The 16,934-nt window shown below is 39.5% G+C and overlaps 1 pseudogene; it reads right to left on the reverse strand.

Annotated features, from left to right (window-relative positions):
* Positions 1-390: 390 nt before the first annotated feature.
* LOC150018138 (electron transfer flavoprotein subunit alpha, mitochondrial pseudogene) lies at positions 391-1,425 on the reverse strand (annotated as a pseudogene).
* Between the last annotated feature and the right edge of the window lie 15,509 nt (positions 1,426-16,934).

Consider the following 16,934-nt stretch of genomic DNA (forward strand, 5'->3'; position numbering starts at 1 on the left):
AAACCACCTTGGGAACCAGTGCCAGGGAGAGCAAAACCTGAGTTGTGTAACTGACCAATTGCTGGAGGCTCCATGTGGACACCTCTGAGAGTTAAAAGCTGGATCATTCTATTTTTCTTTTCTTTTTTTTTTTTTTTTTTTTTTAGTTTTAAAGCTGTGGAGAGACTTTATTATATATTTCATCACAGAATTATAAAATTTCAAAAATAATTGTTTGGAACCACAGTTAAAAAGAAGCATAACAGCCCCATAAAAAAGCATTCTGGCATTTGTTAGAATTTTTTCTCAAGTTATGAAATGCAGCTTTCCAATGACTATTATAATGGCCACGAATTTCTATGATTTCAGCTGAGTCCTCTCATAATGTTTCTCCTTAAGACATGATCACGACTCACTTTTTCTTCAATAGCTCAGTCATTTCAGTAACTACCTTGAACAAATCTGCAACTATTCCATAATCTGCCACTTGAAAAATTGGAGCTTCTGGGTCTTTGTTAATTGCCACAATTGTCTTGCTGTCTTTCATCCCAGCTAGATGCTGGGTGGCTCCAGATATTCCCACAGCAATGTACAGTTCTGGTGCTCCTATCTTTCCTGTCTGTCCAACCTGCATGTCATTGGGAACAAAGCCAGCATCAACAGCAGCACGAGAAGCACCAACTGCAGCATGTAGTTGATCTGCCAAATCATATAACAACTTAAAGTTCTCCCCACTCTTCAAACCCCGACCACCGGACACTACCACTTTGGCACCAGTTAGCTCTGGTCGATCACTTTTGGTTAATTTCTAGTCAAGCCATTCTGACAGCCCCGCTGGGGAAGCAGGTGATGCCTTTTCTGAACTGGCACTACCTCCGCTGGTTGCTGCAGCTTCAAAGGATGTTCCTCGGACAGAAAACGCCTTCACTTTTTCATCACACTTCACTGTACATAAAGCATTTCCTGCATAAATAGTTCTCACAAATGTGTCAGGTGACTTGATGACAATGATGTCAGAAATTGGGGCAACATCAAGTTTGGCTGCTATTCTGGGCAGAAGGTTCTTTCCGAAGGCAGATGCTTCTGCACAGATGTGTGTGTAATTGAACTGCTTCTGAGTTGCCAAAACCAACGGTGTCAATTCCTCTGGAAGAAGGCCCTTGTATGCATCGTGCTCAGCCACCAGAACTATCGCTACACTTGCTACTTTGCAGAGATCCTGCGCCACCTTGTCACATTTGGCTCTAGCTATTAAGCAGGACACCACCTCCAAGACGCTTGGCTGAGGTGATGGCATTTAATGTAATGGGTGCTAGGGCATCATGTGCATGCTCAGCTCTCACCAGGGTACTCTGAAACCGTAGCAAAAAGGCCGACTGCCGGAGTCGCCTAGAAGCTGCCGCTCGGAACATGGTCACCGCTCTCGGTCGCCTCAGGCAGCCTCGGCCTCACTGCAGCCAGACGCCCACCTCTATTTTTCTTAACAACTGCCCTCAGGAGAAACTAGTTAGCCAGAGCCTGATCTGCTGGCCTATCATTAGAACCCAACTGACCTACAGGAAGGGAACCTCCCAGTCAGCTGTACCCTTTTCACTCTAGCATCCCCTTTCACCCAAGGGGGTAAAAAAGCCCAGAGAAACACTTATGAAGTTCACAGTCCCAAGACACAGGCTCACTAAAAGGCTGAGACCTAATTAGGACTATAAAACACTTTGCTTCCTCCACACTCAACACCACATTACTAAAGACAGCAATTCTCTTCACCCAGTACATCATGTTCAGCTATCAAAAAAAAAAAAAAAAATTACAAGACATATAAAAGTGCAAAAAACACAATATGAATAGATAGAGCAAGCATCCAAAGCAGACATAGAGGGATATTGGAATTATAAGACTGGAAATTTAAAATAACTGTAATTAATATGCTAATGGGCTCTAATGTATAAAGTAGTCAGCATGCAAGAACAGATGGTCAGTGTAAGCAGAGAGATGGAAATCCTAAGAAAGAACCAAAAGAAATGTTAGAGATCAAAATCTGTTAACAAAATAAAGAATGACTTTAATGAACTTGTTAGTAGACTGGACATGGCTGAGAAAAGAATCTCGAAGTTTGAGGATATGTCAACAGAAACTTCCAAAACTTGCCCTGACCGGTGTGGCTCAGTGAGTTTGGCATTGTAGCACAAACGGAAGGGTCACTGCTTTGAGTCCCAGTCAGGACACATGCTTGGATTGCAGACCAGGTCCCCAGTTGGAAGCATGTGAGAGGCAACCGATCGATGTTTCTCTGGTACATCAATGTTTCTCTCCCTCTCTTTCTCTCTCCTTTTCCCTCTCTCTAAAAATACATAAATAAAATCTAAAGAAAGAAAAATTTAAAACTACAAAGCAAGGAGAACAAAAACTGGAAAAAACAAAAGAAAATGTTCAAGGACTATGGAAGAACTACAAAAGGTATAACAGATGCACAGTGAGAATACCAAAAAGAAAGAAACAGAATAAATATTTAAAATAATAATGACTGAGAATTTTTTCAAATTAATGTCAGACACCAAACCAGATTCAGAAATCTCAGAGAACACCAAGCAGAATAAATGCAAAAACAAAGCAGATAAATAAAACCAACACTTATGCCTATACTTTTCAAACTACAAAAAATCAAAGATAATGAAAATATTCTGAAAGAAGCCAGAAAGGGAAAAAAAGTTTACCTATAGAGAAATGAAGATAAGAATGACATTCCAAAATTAAAATTAAAAAGACGCACACAAAAAACATGACATGTGACTTCTTCTCAGACAACATGCAAACAAGAAGAGAGTGAAATTAAATATTTAAATGTTGAAAGGAAAATTTAAAAAAACTCAGCCACCTAGAATTCCATACCCTGCAAAATTATCCTCCAAGAGTAAAGAAGAAATATTTTCTCAGACAAACAAAAATTGAAGGGATTTGTTGTCATTGGACCTGCCTTAAAAGAAATGTTTAAAGAAGCTCTCTAAAGAGAGGAGAAACAATATAAGTCAGCAACTCAGCTCTACCTAAAGAAAAAAAAAATCAAAAAAAAAGAATAAGTGAAGATAAAAATGTTAACAATAACCATATTTTATCAAATAAGATCCTGAATAAGGATCTCATAAATATCTGTTAGAAATAATATCTACTATATATATCACGTGTGTGACATGACAAAAGTAAACTCAAGTGTTTGAGTTGCCATTTAGCTATGCAACTATTGTCCCCCTAAGAATGGACATGAAATGCTACAACAAGAATGCCCCCAAGTGGCAGCAGCCAGGGCAGGTGGAATCTCAACCAGGGACCCGAACTGAGTCTCTGTGTTGCTACTGCAAGAGCAGAATGCTGACCAGCCAGATACAGAAGACACTGCTCAAATTAGAGGACAGGAAGCAACAGGACTTGGCAAATAGAGATAGGTCATTTTGAGGGCAATTAGAAATTATACTTTGCAAAGTATATTGGTGGCAGCGATACTTCTTAGAAGTAAACTTGATAAATACCAGACTCTGAAAGTGAACTTTGAACAGGTTCATAAACAAATTAAGAATGGATACCCTAATATAAGGAAGGAAAAACCCCAGGGAAATAATACCCAGAGCTAACATGTTCTGGAAGTTCTGAGAGTCCAGAATACATGGAGTCTGGGGTCAGATAGCCTGGAATTAAACCCTAACTCTTCCACCTGCCAACTGTGTAACTTAACCCTCCATCCCACCTGCATGCCATTAAGAGGTAATAGTATCAGCCTCCTAGGGTTTTGTGAGTGATAAAATGAGTTAAAAATGTACAAAGTTCTTAAAAGAGTGCCTGCATGAAGTAGGGGCTGTAGAAGTGTTAGCTACTGCTATTGTCGGCAGCCGTCCGTCTCGAGAGACGATGGTGTAGCTTCTTAAGAGTCTATCTGCACCGCCGAGAATGGTTGTGCAGTCCGACTCGGGAGTGACACGGTATCTGTCTCCTCCTGTGTTGAATCGACATCTTGCGATGACGCTGGAGTGTCCTCTCCAGTGAAGCTGAAGCTACAGAGCCTGGGCAGGGTGATATGGAGGGTCTGCTGTTGCCCAAGCAGCAGACCCCCCCTCTCTTCGCAGCTGAAGGATCCAAGGGAAAGACGGAGTCAATACAGCTTGGCTTCAGGTGCACCGCAGGAGTTGCCGGTGTTGACTACAACGTCAAACCGCCTTAGGGACTCCGGCTCCGGATTTTCTGTCGGGGTTTACTCCCTTAGCCTTTCTCCTGAAGAGGTATGCCGCAAGGCAGCGGAGGTTTTTTGGAGTCAGAGTTTTCCTTCTCTAGCTACTGCTATTATAACTTCTTTAAATTTGTGTTTTGGATACTTACTTTATGTCAGGCACACTGCTAAGACCATGAGAGGGATGACTCATTTCATCCTCAAAACAATTCTATGGGTTACACAATTATTTCTTCCCATTTTACTGATGATAACATTGAGTCATAGAGGAGTTGAAATAATTGCCGAAGAGCACAGGGCTCATGAGTCTTGGAGCAGGACTTGAGCCCAGATCAACAAAAGATAGACCCAGTGCTGTTCCCTGCCTCCCCATGAGAAACTACAACTCAAGATAATCATGATCTGAAAAGGAAAACTCCATGCCAACTTTTCTATCTTAACTCCAAACCATCCCCTCCACCTCTCTACATGGAAATCTAGTGAGCCTTACAAAGTTAACAGGTTCAAAATGGGCTCACAAAGGTTCCCCAAAACCTACTGCTCCGTGGTCTTCCCCATCTTAGTTAATGGTGACTCCATCTTTCCAGTTGCTCAGCCAGAAAACCTTGGAGTCATTCTTGAATTCTCTTCCTCTCACACCACATATCCAATCTATCAACAAATTCTGGTTGGCTCTGTGTCCTACATATGTTCTGAGTCTACCTTGTCCCACCGCTACCACCCTACTCCCCACTCCTCTCACCACCTCCTCCCGTGATGACTGCAACAACCTCTAACTTGTCTCCCGGCATCTGCTTTCACACCCTCTCCTGGGCCCTCCAACAGTCAGTGCTCAACACGGCAGCCAGAATGCCCTCTTTCCCTGCCTTATTCTCTTTTAATAGCACTTACTACCATTTATTCTGTAGATTTTATTTATTTGGTTATTGTCTGCCTACTCTACTAGAATATGTTTCACGAGGGCAGTTCTGTGCACTGTTAGCATGTAGGGCATTTCATCACTCAAACCCTCTGAAGTTTCCCCTTGCACTCACAATGTCAAAGTTCTTACCAGCCACACAGACCATCTCTGTGCACACTCCCTGGCCCTGTGCACATCTTGTCATTCCACATGGGATCGTGCCCCCAGGTAGCCTCAATCCTTGCTGTTTCTTTTCCTTCAGTCCTTTATCATTTCAGTGATACCTTCCATGGTCACCTAATCCAAAATTCAACCCCATCTTATACATAATACTTCCTGGCCTTTTTTTTTTTTCTGCTTTATTTTTTCTTAGCACCATTTATCACTACCTATATTTTATTTTTTAATACATGTCTATGTTTTATTGATTGATATTGTTTACAGTCTGACTTCCCTAAAATAATATGTCTCATGGAGACAGAGATTTTAGTCTGTTTTGTGCACTTTGTAGCTGCAGTGCCTACTAGAGTCCCTGCCACATAGTAGAAATTCAATATATACAGAGTAATAAATATCCACAATAAATGTATGAATGAATGAATAGGTGAATAGATGAATTAACGATCAATCGATGGCTAAAGAAATACAAACAAATATCAGAATATCATTTTATAGTAATCATGTTATAGATTAACATTAGAGTTTAGTCAAAATATCAGTCAGTTTTTTTTTAAATATTGAGAAAATGGTTTAGACCAGAGGCCAAAATGAACCTTTCTCCTGGGTTGGAAGTGAAGGATTAGCCTGACTCAACTGTCCAGGTACTTATGAAGAAACTGAAACCCAGAGAGCAGAAACCTGATCTGTCTTCCTTGGGCAGGACTCAGCATCCTTTCCACAAACTGACTCCTTATCAGCAAGGAGCCCAAGAGAGGAAGAGAGACCAGCCCACCTTGTGTTGCAATGATCCTGACCCTATTAAAATAGTTTGACTGCTGTTAATAATTCTCCTCAGTTACGTCTATCAGATAGTTCACTTCTCTAGCTATGAGGAGTAAACAGAAAAGAGGAAAGAGAGAGGTCAGGGCTCCATCCTTTCTAAGAAGATGCATGGGTAATAATACATTTAATTTAAAATAATAATAAATAATAAAAATGAACTATCCTGAAGTCATCATCATAACCAAATTCACTCCAGTTTCCCTTTCCATTATGTGGGTTTGGATATTCTCAGTTTGGTCTTTTTTATTATTCTATAATTATGAGTTAAAGAATGCTACCATACATTATTATAAATAGATTTCTGGACTGGCTGGACCCAAATAACAATTGCAGTCAAAATTCTGGTCCCTAAAATGAGTAATAATAAGAAGAAGAATATCATGTTCATTAGTTAAACATATGCCAGGCAGCATTCTAAGGTCTTTATAAATTGAATCATTTCAACCTCACTTGGATTTAGAAGGTTACAAACTTATTTAAAGCTAACAAATAATGGAACATGAACTCAAGCCAATTCTGTCTGATGCCAAAGTTTGTACTGGATCATTAGACTTTGAAAACCTCACCAGTATGGCAAGCCCCTGAATGTTCATAGAGTTTTATCTTCCACCTCTGGAGCGCATATGTCTTATATTGGCATTTGAAGTATTCACTATTTCCTGCTCATCAGAGCTATATAACATAATGACATCAAGATATCAAACCAATATAATGTTCTGAAGAATGTCCAAACAGTCAAGTTTCCTTCAGACTATGAGACTGTGACAGATGGCAGGCACAGACCACAGCACAACTTCATAAGTGTGAACTATTGCTCATCCCAAATGAATGAAAGCGGCTTGTGATGATCCTTACTTATGGGCATTGAAAAGAATGCACTTGCTAAATCAATAGCCACTAACAGGTATCAGAACTGTCTCTCTTAATTCTTGAGAATCTATATAAAACTTATTTTGAAGAAAATAATTCCACGGCTTTAAAAATGTTTAAATACCCTGACCAGTGTGGCTCAGTTGGTCATCATCCTGCAAACTGAAAGGTCACTGGTTCAATTCTCAGTGAGGGCACATGCCTGGGTTGCAGGTTTAGTCCTCAGTGAGGTGCATGAGAGAGGCAATTGATCCATGTTTCTCTCTCACATCGATGTTTCTCTCCTTCTCTTTCTCCCTCCCTTACCCTCTCTCTAAAAATAAATAAATAAAATCTTTAAAAATAAAATAAAATATCTTGCTTGAATCCATTTTAATTTCTTGTAAGCACAAAATGGTTACAGTTAATATTCTTTGCTTTCTAGAGTAACTGTTCCAAAATGTTGTTTTCATCCATCTGTTGAATGAAATGTCCCTTTAATCCTTTTTCCTATAAAATGTTAATTTGCATGCTGTTGTTTTCCTGCATATTTATCTCATAAACATGAGTTTAATACTTGTCCTAGATTAGTATGGATAGCCTACTCAATCGTAATCACTCAAGCATTATTTTCATCTTTCCATGAGCACTAAAGCTAAAGGGATGGACATTACAGCAAACATTTTCTCTGCTACCACTCAGCTGCCTGTGGTAGAGGTGAGTGGGTTGGTAGCGAGCTGCATCTATGTACAGTTATAACCTAGAAGATCTGACTGAATTTTCTTTCTGAATTTACTAAAAATCTTTTATTGCCATCCATTTTGTGCTATTCCCCATTCCGTAGGGGTTGGGGAGTACCCCTTAAATTTACACTTACTTTACTATGTTTGAGATGGAACACACTCTCAATATTGAGACTCCTCTTTAAAGGGTTAATTATGTGAGTCCATTATTATTTCTGGTCCACAGCTCCAATAAAGTTCATCTATAGATCTCTACTGCTTAGGAAGTCAGGTCAGAGAAACAGAATACTATTTAGCCATACAATTTCCTTTCCAGCATCCCCTCCACACCAAAAAAGATGTGTGCCGTCCTTCCTGCAGCCCACTCATAACACCCCGGTTCTTCTGCACCATCTCTGCCCACTTTCCAGCCCACTCTGCTCCTGAGTGAGGGAACCATGTTCACGGCCTTGGCATTCTTTATCCAGACATTGCATTATGAAGACGAAGCTTGCTCTAGTTTCAGCATTAATGAAGTTTTCTTTTTGTTTGTTGGTTCTTTTGCTTCCTTTCAGAAATGTTAGGCACGGATAATGTGTACTTATACCACTATCTTTCCCATCAATCCCATTACTTTTATAATCAGAAACAAACAAAAAGCCTTTTTCATTTCTGAAAATGAAATCCATTAAAGAAAAGATATTTGACAATAATTCCAATTCCAGGAAATGAGTTTTTCTATTGAACAATATGGTTTTCTTCGGAGTGAGTAATCAGTGGGCTATTATCATTTTTATCCCATCTAGATATAGTGAGGTACCTAAAGCTTCCTACTTTACTATCTTAAGCTTCTTATAAAGTTCTTGATATAAATTTTTTTCTGCCCTTAACCTTCCCTCATGTCATATACTAAGCATTCAATAAAAAGAACACCCCTAAAGCTTCTTAATCCATGCAACTCACTCTATGCAGAACTCCTCATCCTGTGTATTAAGAGCTTAAAATTAAACGTTATTTACAGATGTTTCATTAGATCCCACATATTTTATCATAACTGTAGTTTAGCTTATAGATAATCTGCTATAATCATACAATTTAAGCCACATTTCCAACTGAGTTAAGTCTGAGAAAGAGCTTCAAAATATGTTTTCTCATTGTTTCTAATTGCTTCTAATTCCCCTAATCAAACAACATAGAGTGTTAACAAAGTTCCTGAAGTTCACTAAAGATGAATGTTTGAAATCCGGGAATTTTCAGTTGGCATCCATAGGCAGAAATTCAATTCTCCTTGGTGAGCTACATACTATATTGAATCAACTATGCATAGATAGATGACAATTTGGGAATTGGGTTTTCATAGGTGGGCTGGAGATAAAACCATATATCTGGACGTCGAGATTATTTTTTTAGTTTGTGTTTTGGTTTTTGGCAAGCAACCAACAAGAGAAAACACTCTTCCACTTTTCCAGTGATTAGAGTTAAGCCACTTTGAAAGTAGGCAGAAAAGAATTTACTCAGAGTTAAGAACTAGTTGTTTAGGGAGAGTCTCCTGAGATAGCATCATTGTCCAAGGTTGTGATCTCCTTGACGGTGTCCATAAATTCAAGCTGGTGGACCCCAAATTCACAACAAATGGTATATAAGCGAGAAGGTCAAATTTCCTAATTTAGAGTAAAAACCATGGCTATGAGGCACCAATAAGATCTTTTAACCCCATGAAAATATATTAATTTACAATAGAGGGTACACCTCCACCACTAATAGAACACTTTTGTCTTCTTCTTAGCAGCTGGTTAATCAAGAGGCAAGTTTAGAAATTAACAATTACTTGGCATTCACAGAAACTGTAAGAACTAGAGAGAGATTTCATTTACGTCATAATAAAACCTAATAAAAAATCTTTATCACACAATACAGATATAAGTAATGACCTTTTTTGGTGTTTCTTCCTCAAATTGAGTCTCTCTCCATTTTTTTAGACAATCCTGCACAAATGGTTCCAAAATCTTCCTCTTTGATACCATGTTTACCATCTTTCATGCTTTTGATACAGCCTTCTTTTAAGTATATTAATACTATCAAATACTTCACTATTTATTTATAACTTGGAAGACATTCTGTTTTTTAACATGACCTGCATAGCTATCATCTATTCGATACTGATTTTATCAATATAACTGGGAATTCCAGGAGAAAGCATTGCAATTATGTCCACTCAATAACACTAAAATAGAACATTCATAGGTTTTAACTACCTTATTTTTCAAATACAACTAGGATAATGTGTCTCTACAGTCTTGCCTTCACAAATAAGTACAGTGTAAAGGAAAGGGCAAAGAGTGGAGTTCAATTAATTTTTTCCCATGCTGATACTGTATGTCCTAGGATCTGGGGTCTTCTGAGATTTTTAGCAACCACCAAATTCAAAGGACAGGTTACTGACACTTCTATATTCTTCTTCTTTGTGGTCTGTTCTTGAATTACTATCATGGAATAGACATCTCATTATTATTTTTAAAAGTATTTTAAATTAACTGCCATAAAAAAAGAAATTATTTTTGTGTGAACATAGTAACAGAATGTGGCTTTAGTCAAATTAAGCTTTATTCACAACCACAGGTCAGAAAAAAATTCTTAAAATTTTTTTAATTGTCCTAGATCACATCACTTGCAGAGTATCATTAATATCCTAATAACTTGTATATTACCTTTGCATGTGAAAGCTCAGACTGCCCCCTCACAAAAAAAAAGCCAACAGAAATATGGATTTGTGATATGTTCTTCTGATGAAAGTGTACAGTGATTGATTAAAGCTGAGTATTGCAAATAGCACAAAGAAGTGATTTCCATTCTTTCCAAATATTCTTTCTGCTGTCCCCCCCCCTGCAGTTTTTTAATTTATTAATTTTTAGAGAGAGAGAGAGAAAGAGACAGACAGAAGAGGAAGAGAGAAAGGCAGAGACACATCAATCTGTCATTCCACTGATTTATGGAGTCATTGGTTGCTTCTTGCATGTGTCCCAACCAGAAATCGAACCTGAAACCTTGGTGTTTTGAGATGATGCTCTAACCAACTGAGCTACCTAGCCATGGCTCCCCCACTTTTTAGCACAGTCCCTGAGACTGCTAGATGGATCACCATATATATTAAATGAACAAATGCTTAAATGAGTGAAAATTTCAATGGCTACTTACATGATAGTAGTGACAATAACACTTATTCAACTTTATTTTTTAATTTTATTTATTATATTTTACTGATTATGCTATTACAGTTCCACAAATTCCCCCTTTACTCCACTCAACCCAGCACCCCCAACTCCCTCAGGCAATCCCCACACCATTGTTCATGTTTGTGGGTCATGCATATAAGTTCTTTGGCTACTCCCTTTGCTAGACTGTACTTTACATCCCCATGGCTATTCTATATCTACCTATTTGAATTTCTTAATCTCCTCACCTCTTCACCCTTTCCCCAACACCCCCCTCCTATCTGGCAACCATCAAAATGCTCTCTGTATCCATGATTCTATGTCTGTTCTTCTTGTTTGCTTAGTTTGCTTTTTAGATTCAGTTGTTGATAGATATGTATTTTTGCTACTTTATTGTTCATAATTTTGATGTTATTTTTCTTAAATAAGTCCCTTTAACAGTTCATGTAATAATAGTTTGTTAATGATGAGCTCTTTCAGGTTGTTCTTATCTGGGAAGCTCTTTATTTGCCCTTCAATTCTAGATCATAGCTTTTCTGGGTAGAACTATCTTGGCTGTAGGTCCCTGCTTTTCATGACTTTGAATATTTCTTGTCGACTCCTTCTAGCCTTCAGAGTTTCTTTTGAGAAATCAGCTGATAGTCCTATGGGGATACCCTTATAGGTAACTAACTTCTTTTCTCTTGCTGCTTTTAAAATTCTCTCTTTATCTTTATCCTTTAGCATTTTAATTATGATGTGTCTTGGAGTGAGCCTCTTTGCATCCATCTTGTTTGAGACACTCTTTGCTTCCTAGACTTGCATGTCTATTTCCTTCACCAAATTAGGGAAGTTTCTTTCATTGTTTGTTTAAATACATTTCCAATTTCTTGCTCTTTCTCTTCTCCTCTGGCACCCCTATGATGAGAATTCTGAAACGCTTGAAGTTGTCCCAGAGGCTGCTTACACTATCCTCATTTTTTTAGATTCTTTTTCTTGTTGTTCTGATTGGTTTTTTGCTTCCTTATGTTCCAAATCACTGATTTGATTCTCTGCTTGTCCACTCTGCTGTTGTTTCCCTGTAAATTGTTCTTTATTTCAATTAGAGTACTCTTCATTTCTGACTGGATCTTTTTTATATTCTTGAGGTCCTCTCTAAGTTCCTTGAGCATCCTTATAACCAGTGTTTTGAACTCTGCATATGATAGATTGCTTATGTCCCTTTTGTTTAGCGCCATTTCTAGAGTTTTAATCTGTTCTTTCATTTGGGCCATGTTTGTCTCCTCATTTTTTCAGCCTCTCTTGTGTTTATTTCTGTTTATTAGGTAGAGCTGCTATGACTCTCTGTCTTGGTAATGTGGCCTAATGTAGTAGGTGTCCTATAGGGTTCAGTAGCACAGCCTTCCCTATTACCCAAGCTTGGTGTTCAAGGTTCATCCTTCTTGTGGGCTGAGTATACCCTCTTCTTGTAGTTGAGCCTTGATTGCTGTTAACAGGTCAATGGGAGGGATTTACCCAGGCCAGTCAGCTGCAAGAACTGGCTGTGACCACTGACCACCAACCTCCACTTTCTATGGAGGATCAGCTGTGCAGGGGCAAAGTGGTGGTGCTCCAATATGGTCCATAAGCGTCCACTGGGTGTACAGGTTCTGGGGTTTCCATGGTGGTGCAGGCCAAGGTAAGCCCCCACCTGTGTCCTGCCTGTGGCCACCCTGCCTGGGTTATAAAATAATCTGAGATGGATTTTACTTGTGCTGGGCTTGGAGATTCCAAAATGAAGCCATGCTGTGAATCTAGGCTGGTTGCTGCTAGTGCCAGGCCTGGGGCCACTTAGCAAGAGGTACTGGAGGTGGGAGCTCACTGAGTCTGGCTGTTGCTTGTTTGAGAGGATTTAGGAAGTTGTGAATCATGAGCCAAGACCAGCCATTCATATGGAAAAGTCACAGTGAGCTCTTAAGTTGGGTGGGCTAGAGTCTCAGGGGATCTCCAGGGTGGCACAAACAGTATTAGCCAGGTTGATGGAGCCAGATATGGCACCCACTTGCTGGCTCTGTGGCTCTGTGGGAGGAAGGCTCAGAAAAGAGACAATTGCCCCTGCTCACCTTTCTGCTTCGGAGAAAGTTGTCCCCCAGCTCCTGCCTTGATGTCAGACCCTTCAGTTTCTCCCTGTATGCCACTGGTGCCCTTCAAGCTGCTATTCCAGTACTGCAGCTCAGAGGGAGTGAGTCTGAGTAAGTACATATATGGGTTAAGAGGAACTACTTGGGACTCTAGAATTTTCTTCCACCAAGTTAGTCCCCACTAGTTTTTGCAGCCAGAAGTTATGGGGACTTATCCTGGCATTGGAACTCTGGGTTGGAAGGCCTGGTGTGGGGCTGGGACTCCCCACTCCTGAGATATCCCTCCTGACTTTTTATCCACCACACATGGTGTGGGCCCAGTCCGTTCCTCATCTCTACCCCTCCTACCAGTCTGGATGGATGTGGTTTTCTTAATTCCATAGTTGTCAGACGTCCATTCAATTTGATTTCTGATGGTTCTGAGTACTGGTTGCTCTATGTTTTAGTTGTGATGTGGTTGTGCAAGGAGTCAAGTTCTATTTACCTCTATCACCATTGTGGCCAGAAGTTCTTGTCTTGTTTTAAAATAAGGTTTATTGTCACATCCCACACCAAGCCCAATATATATTCAATTCTAAAACCATTACTGAAGCACATATGGATTCCTGAAATCACTTAAATAATTCCTTGTATTCCCTTGGGGTCTACAGCCCAAAGATCAAAAAACCACTGATATTAAGTCATTATACTATATAAGATTATATTCTCACATAATCTCAGAACTTTAAAGTTATCCAGATGCATTTAAATAACTATTTTCATTCAGATATGGCCATTTTCAATCTACTCACATAAATCATATATTCCCACAATTTCTTTCCATTGGTCTCAGAGAGAATTTTCTGAAAGGTTTGAAGATGCAATGTTTCAAGGAGTACTTAAAATCTTAATGAAACCCTAGCTGTCATAAGAGCAGAGACAAATCTCTCCTCACTGCTAAAACACAAGTTTATAGTATAGTGGTTAGCATATAGCGGATACACAGTGGTTATTTTGTCAGATAATTGATGAATCCCTGGTTGTGTCAAGACTATGTCAGGTGTCATTTAGGCATGGAAATCATGTTAAACTGCCAAAAATTTTAAAGTCCTTTGAATTAGTATACAATAAATCTAATAGCCATAAATCAGACTATCATTGTTCCAGTGAAGTCTCTAGTTCTCTTCACCATCCAGAATCAATATAATGCTACAGCTTAGAATAAAATATGAGAACCATTTATCTTTTACTAAATACTTAATAATAATATTGTAGACCAAGATTGCATTAGTTCCTTTGACAACAACATTTGGTCTCAACTCCAGTTGCAACTGATAGAAAGCCAGCTGAAATGAACTTAAGCCAAAAGAAATTTATTGAAAAGATAGGGGATTTTTAAGGATAAAGAGTAAAGGAAAGGATTTCAAAAGAAGTTTGTGTTAGACTTCTGGCCAAGATGGAGGCCTAGAGAGACATACTGCATCTTCCTCCACAACTAAGAAGGAATACAACTAACTCAAAACTAGAGACAACCAGAAGTTCCAGAAAATCAAGCTGCATGGAAGTCCAACAAACAAAGATAAAAAGAAGAAATACTCATCCAGACAAGTAGAAGGGGTGGAGCTGGTGCGAAGAGGACATGGTGTGGTGGTGGCAGGAGTGGCGGCAGTGACACGCTGGTGGAAAGCGCAGTCACATGTTTTAAAAAGTAGGGAGGGACACCTCGGGAGCACTCCCAACACCAGCACCAGCACCAGACCAAACCGCACATCAGGGTTCCAGCACCAGGGAAAATAAAGCCTCATTGCTTTTGACTGTGCAAACCAGTGGGGGTTGAGGCAGGGGAAGAAACTGCCAGTCTCCCAACAGAGTCTGCTTGTTTAAAGGGCCCCCACAGTTCTAGAACATCCACAGATTCACCCACTCTGGGAACGACAGCCAGGGCAATAGCTAGAGAGGCACCAGTCCCATACAAAGTGGGAGAAGTGCCTGGAACAGGGGCAAGTGCTGAGCAAGTGGCATTGTTCCCTCTCAGACCCCTTCCACACACACAGCACCACAACGTGGTGAAACATGTCGCCCTCTACTGATGAATACCTAAGGCTCCGCCCCTTACAAAATAACAGGAGTGACAGCTCGACTTAAGACACAGAAGCAAACAAACACAGGAGCCTGTCAAGATGAGGAGAGAGAGAAGTATGGCCCAAAAGGGGGAACAGATCAAGGTTCCAGTGGGAGAACTAAGCAACAAGAAGATAGCCAACCTAACAAGGGAGGAGATAGACAACCTAACAGATACAGGGTTCAAAACACTGGTGATAAATATGCTTACATGCTTGACAGATATGCTTGAGTATGACAAATGCATAAAGGAAGAAGGGAAGGCTATGCTAAATGAAATGAAGCAACCTCCACACAAAACCAGTGGTGAAGGGAAGAAAACCAGGGTTCAAATCAATGATTTGGAACATAATGAAGAAAACACAGTCAATAAGTACAGAATGAGGAAACAAGAATTGAACTAAATGAGGAGAGGCTTAGGAACCTCTGGGACAACTTTAAATGTGTCAACATCCAAACCATAGGGGTTCCAGAAGGAGAAGAGGAAGAGCAAGAAATTGAAACCTTATGTGAGAAAATAATGAAGGAAAACTCCACAAATTTGGCAAAGGAAAAGACATACAAGTCCAGGGAGCACAGAGAGTCCCAAACAAGCTAGACCCAAAAAGGACCACACCAAGACACATCATCATTAAAATGCCAAAGGTGAAAGATAAAGAGAGAATCTTAAAAGCAGCAAGAGAAAAGCAGAGAGTTACCTACAAAGGGGTGTCTATAAGACTATCAGCTGATTTCTCAAAAGAAACTTTGCAGGCAAGGACTGGCAAGAAGTATTCAAGGTGATGAAAATCAAGGACCTACAATCAAGATTACTCTATCCAGCAAAGCTATCATTTAGAATGGAAGGGCAGATAAAGTGCTTCTCAGCCAAGGTAAAGCTAAAGGAGCTCATCATCACCAAGCTATTATTATATGAAATGTCAAAGGGACTCACTTAAGAAAAAGAAGATCAAAATTATGAACATTAAAATGACAACAAAGTAACAACTATCAACAACTGAATCTAAAAAATACAAACAAAATCCAACTAAGCAAACCAGAATAGGAACAGAATCATAAGTATGGGGATCATTTGGAGAGTTATCAGTTGGGAGGGGGGAGGGGGAGAAATGGGGAAATGGTGCAGGGATTAAGAAGCATAATTAGTTGATACAAAATAGACAGGGGGAAGTTAAGAATAATATAGGAAAGGATGAAGCCAAAGAACTTATATGCATGACCCATGGACATGAACTAAGGGGGGTGGGATTGTTGGAGGGAAGGGAGGCACTAGGCAAAGGGAGCAAAGGGGAAAAAATTGGGACTACTGTAACAACTTAATCAATAAAATATACTTAAAAAAAAAAAGAAGTTTCTATTGAGGACAATGACTGGGATTTAAAATCTTATTTAACCACACAGAAATGACAAAAAGTCCTGAGGGACAACTAGAACAAAGACTTGTACCTTCCAGACTGAATCCTTCTGACATTCTAGAACCAGGAAACATAGGGACAGACAGGTGCCATATCTTACATCTCAATGACAAAAACTAAGTCTCTTCCCATAGTTCCAGGTGACAAATCCTGGAAACAGACTGGTTGGCCAGTTTTTATCAGGTGCCACCAGGACCTGCTGGCTCCAGGTAATTTATGTTTGACATGACCAACTTTATGTATTATTGTCTAACCCTATGTATTATTGTTGCCCTCAGAAAGAAGAGAGGATAGCCAGTCACCTTAGCTGATATCAACTACACTGTCACATTGCCAAAATATCTTAAAATCAAGAGTAATTAGGCTGCCAACGCCCTGGCAGAGAGGCTGAGGTCATCATCGGATTTGAAATATTTAAAGTGGATAGAAAACTGTTTCAGCA

Source organism: Furipterus horrens, unplaced genomic scaffold (assembly GCF_987537825.1).
Source record: "Furipterus horrens unplaced genomic scaffold, mFurHor1.1.pri manual_scaffold_2, whole genome shotgun sequence".
Classification (NCBI taxonomy): domain Eukaryota; kingdom Metazoa; phylum Chordata; class Mammalia; order Chiroptera; family Furipteridae; genus Furipterus; species Furipterus horrens.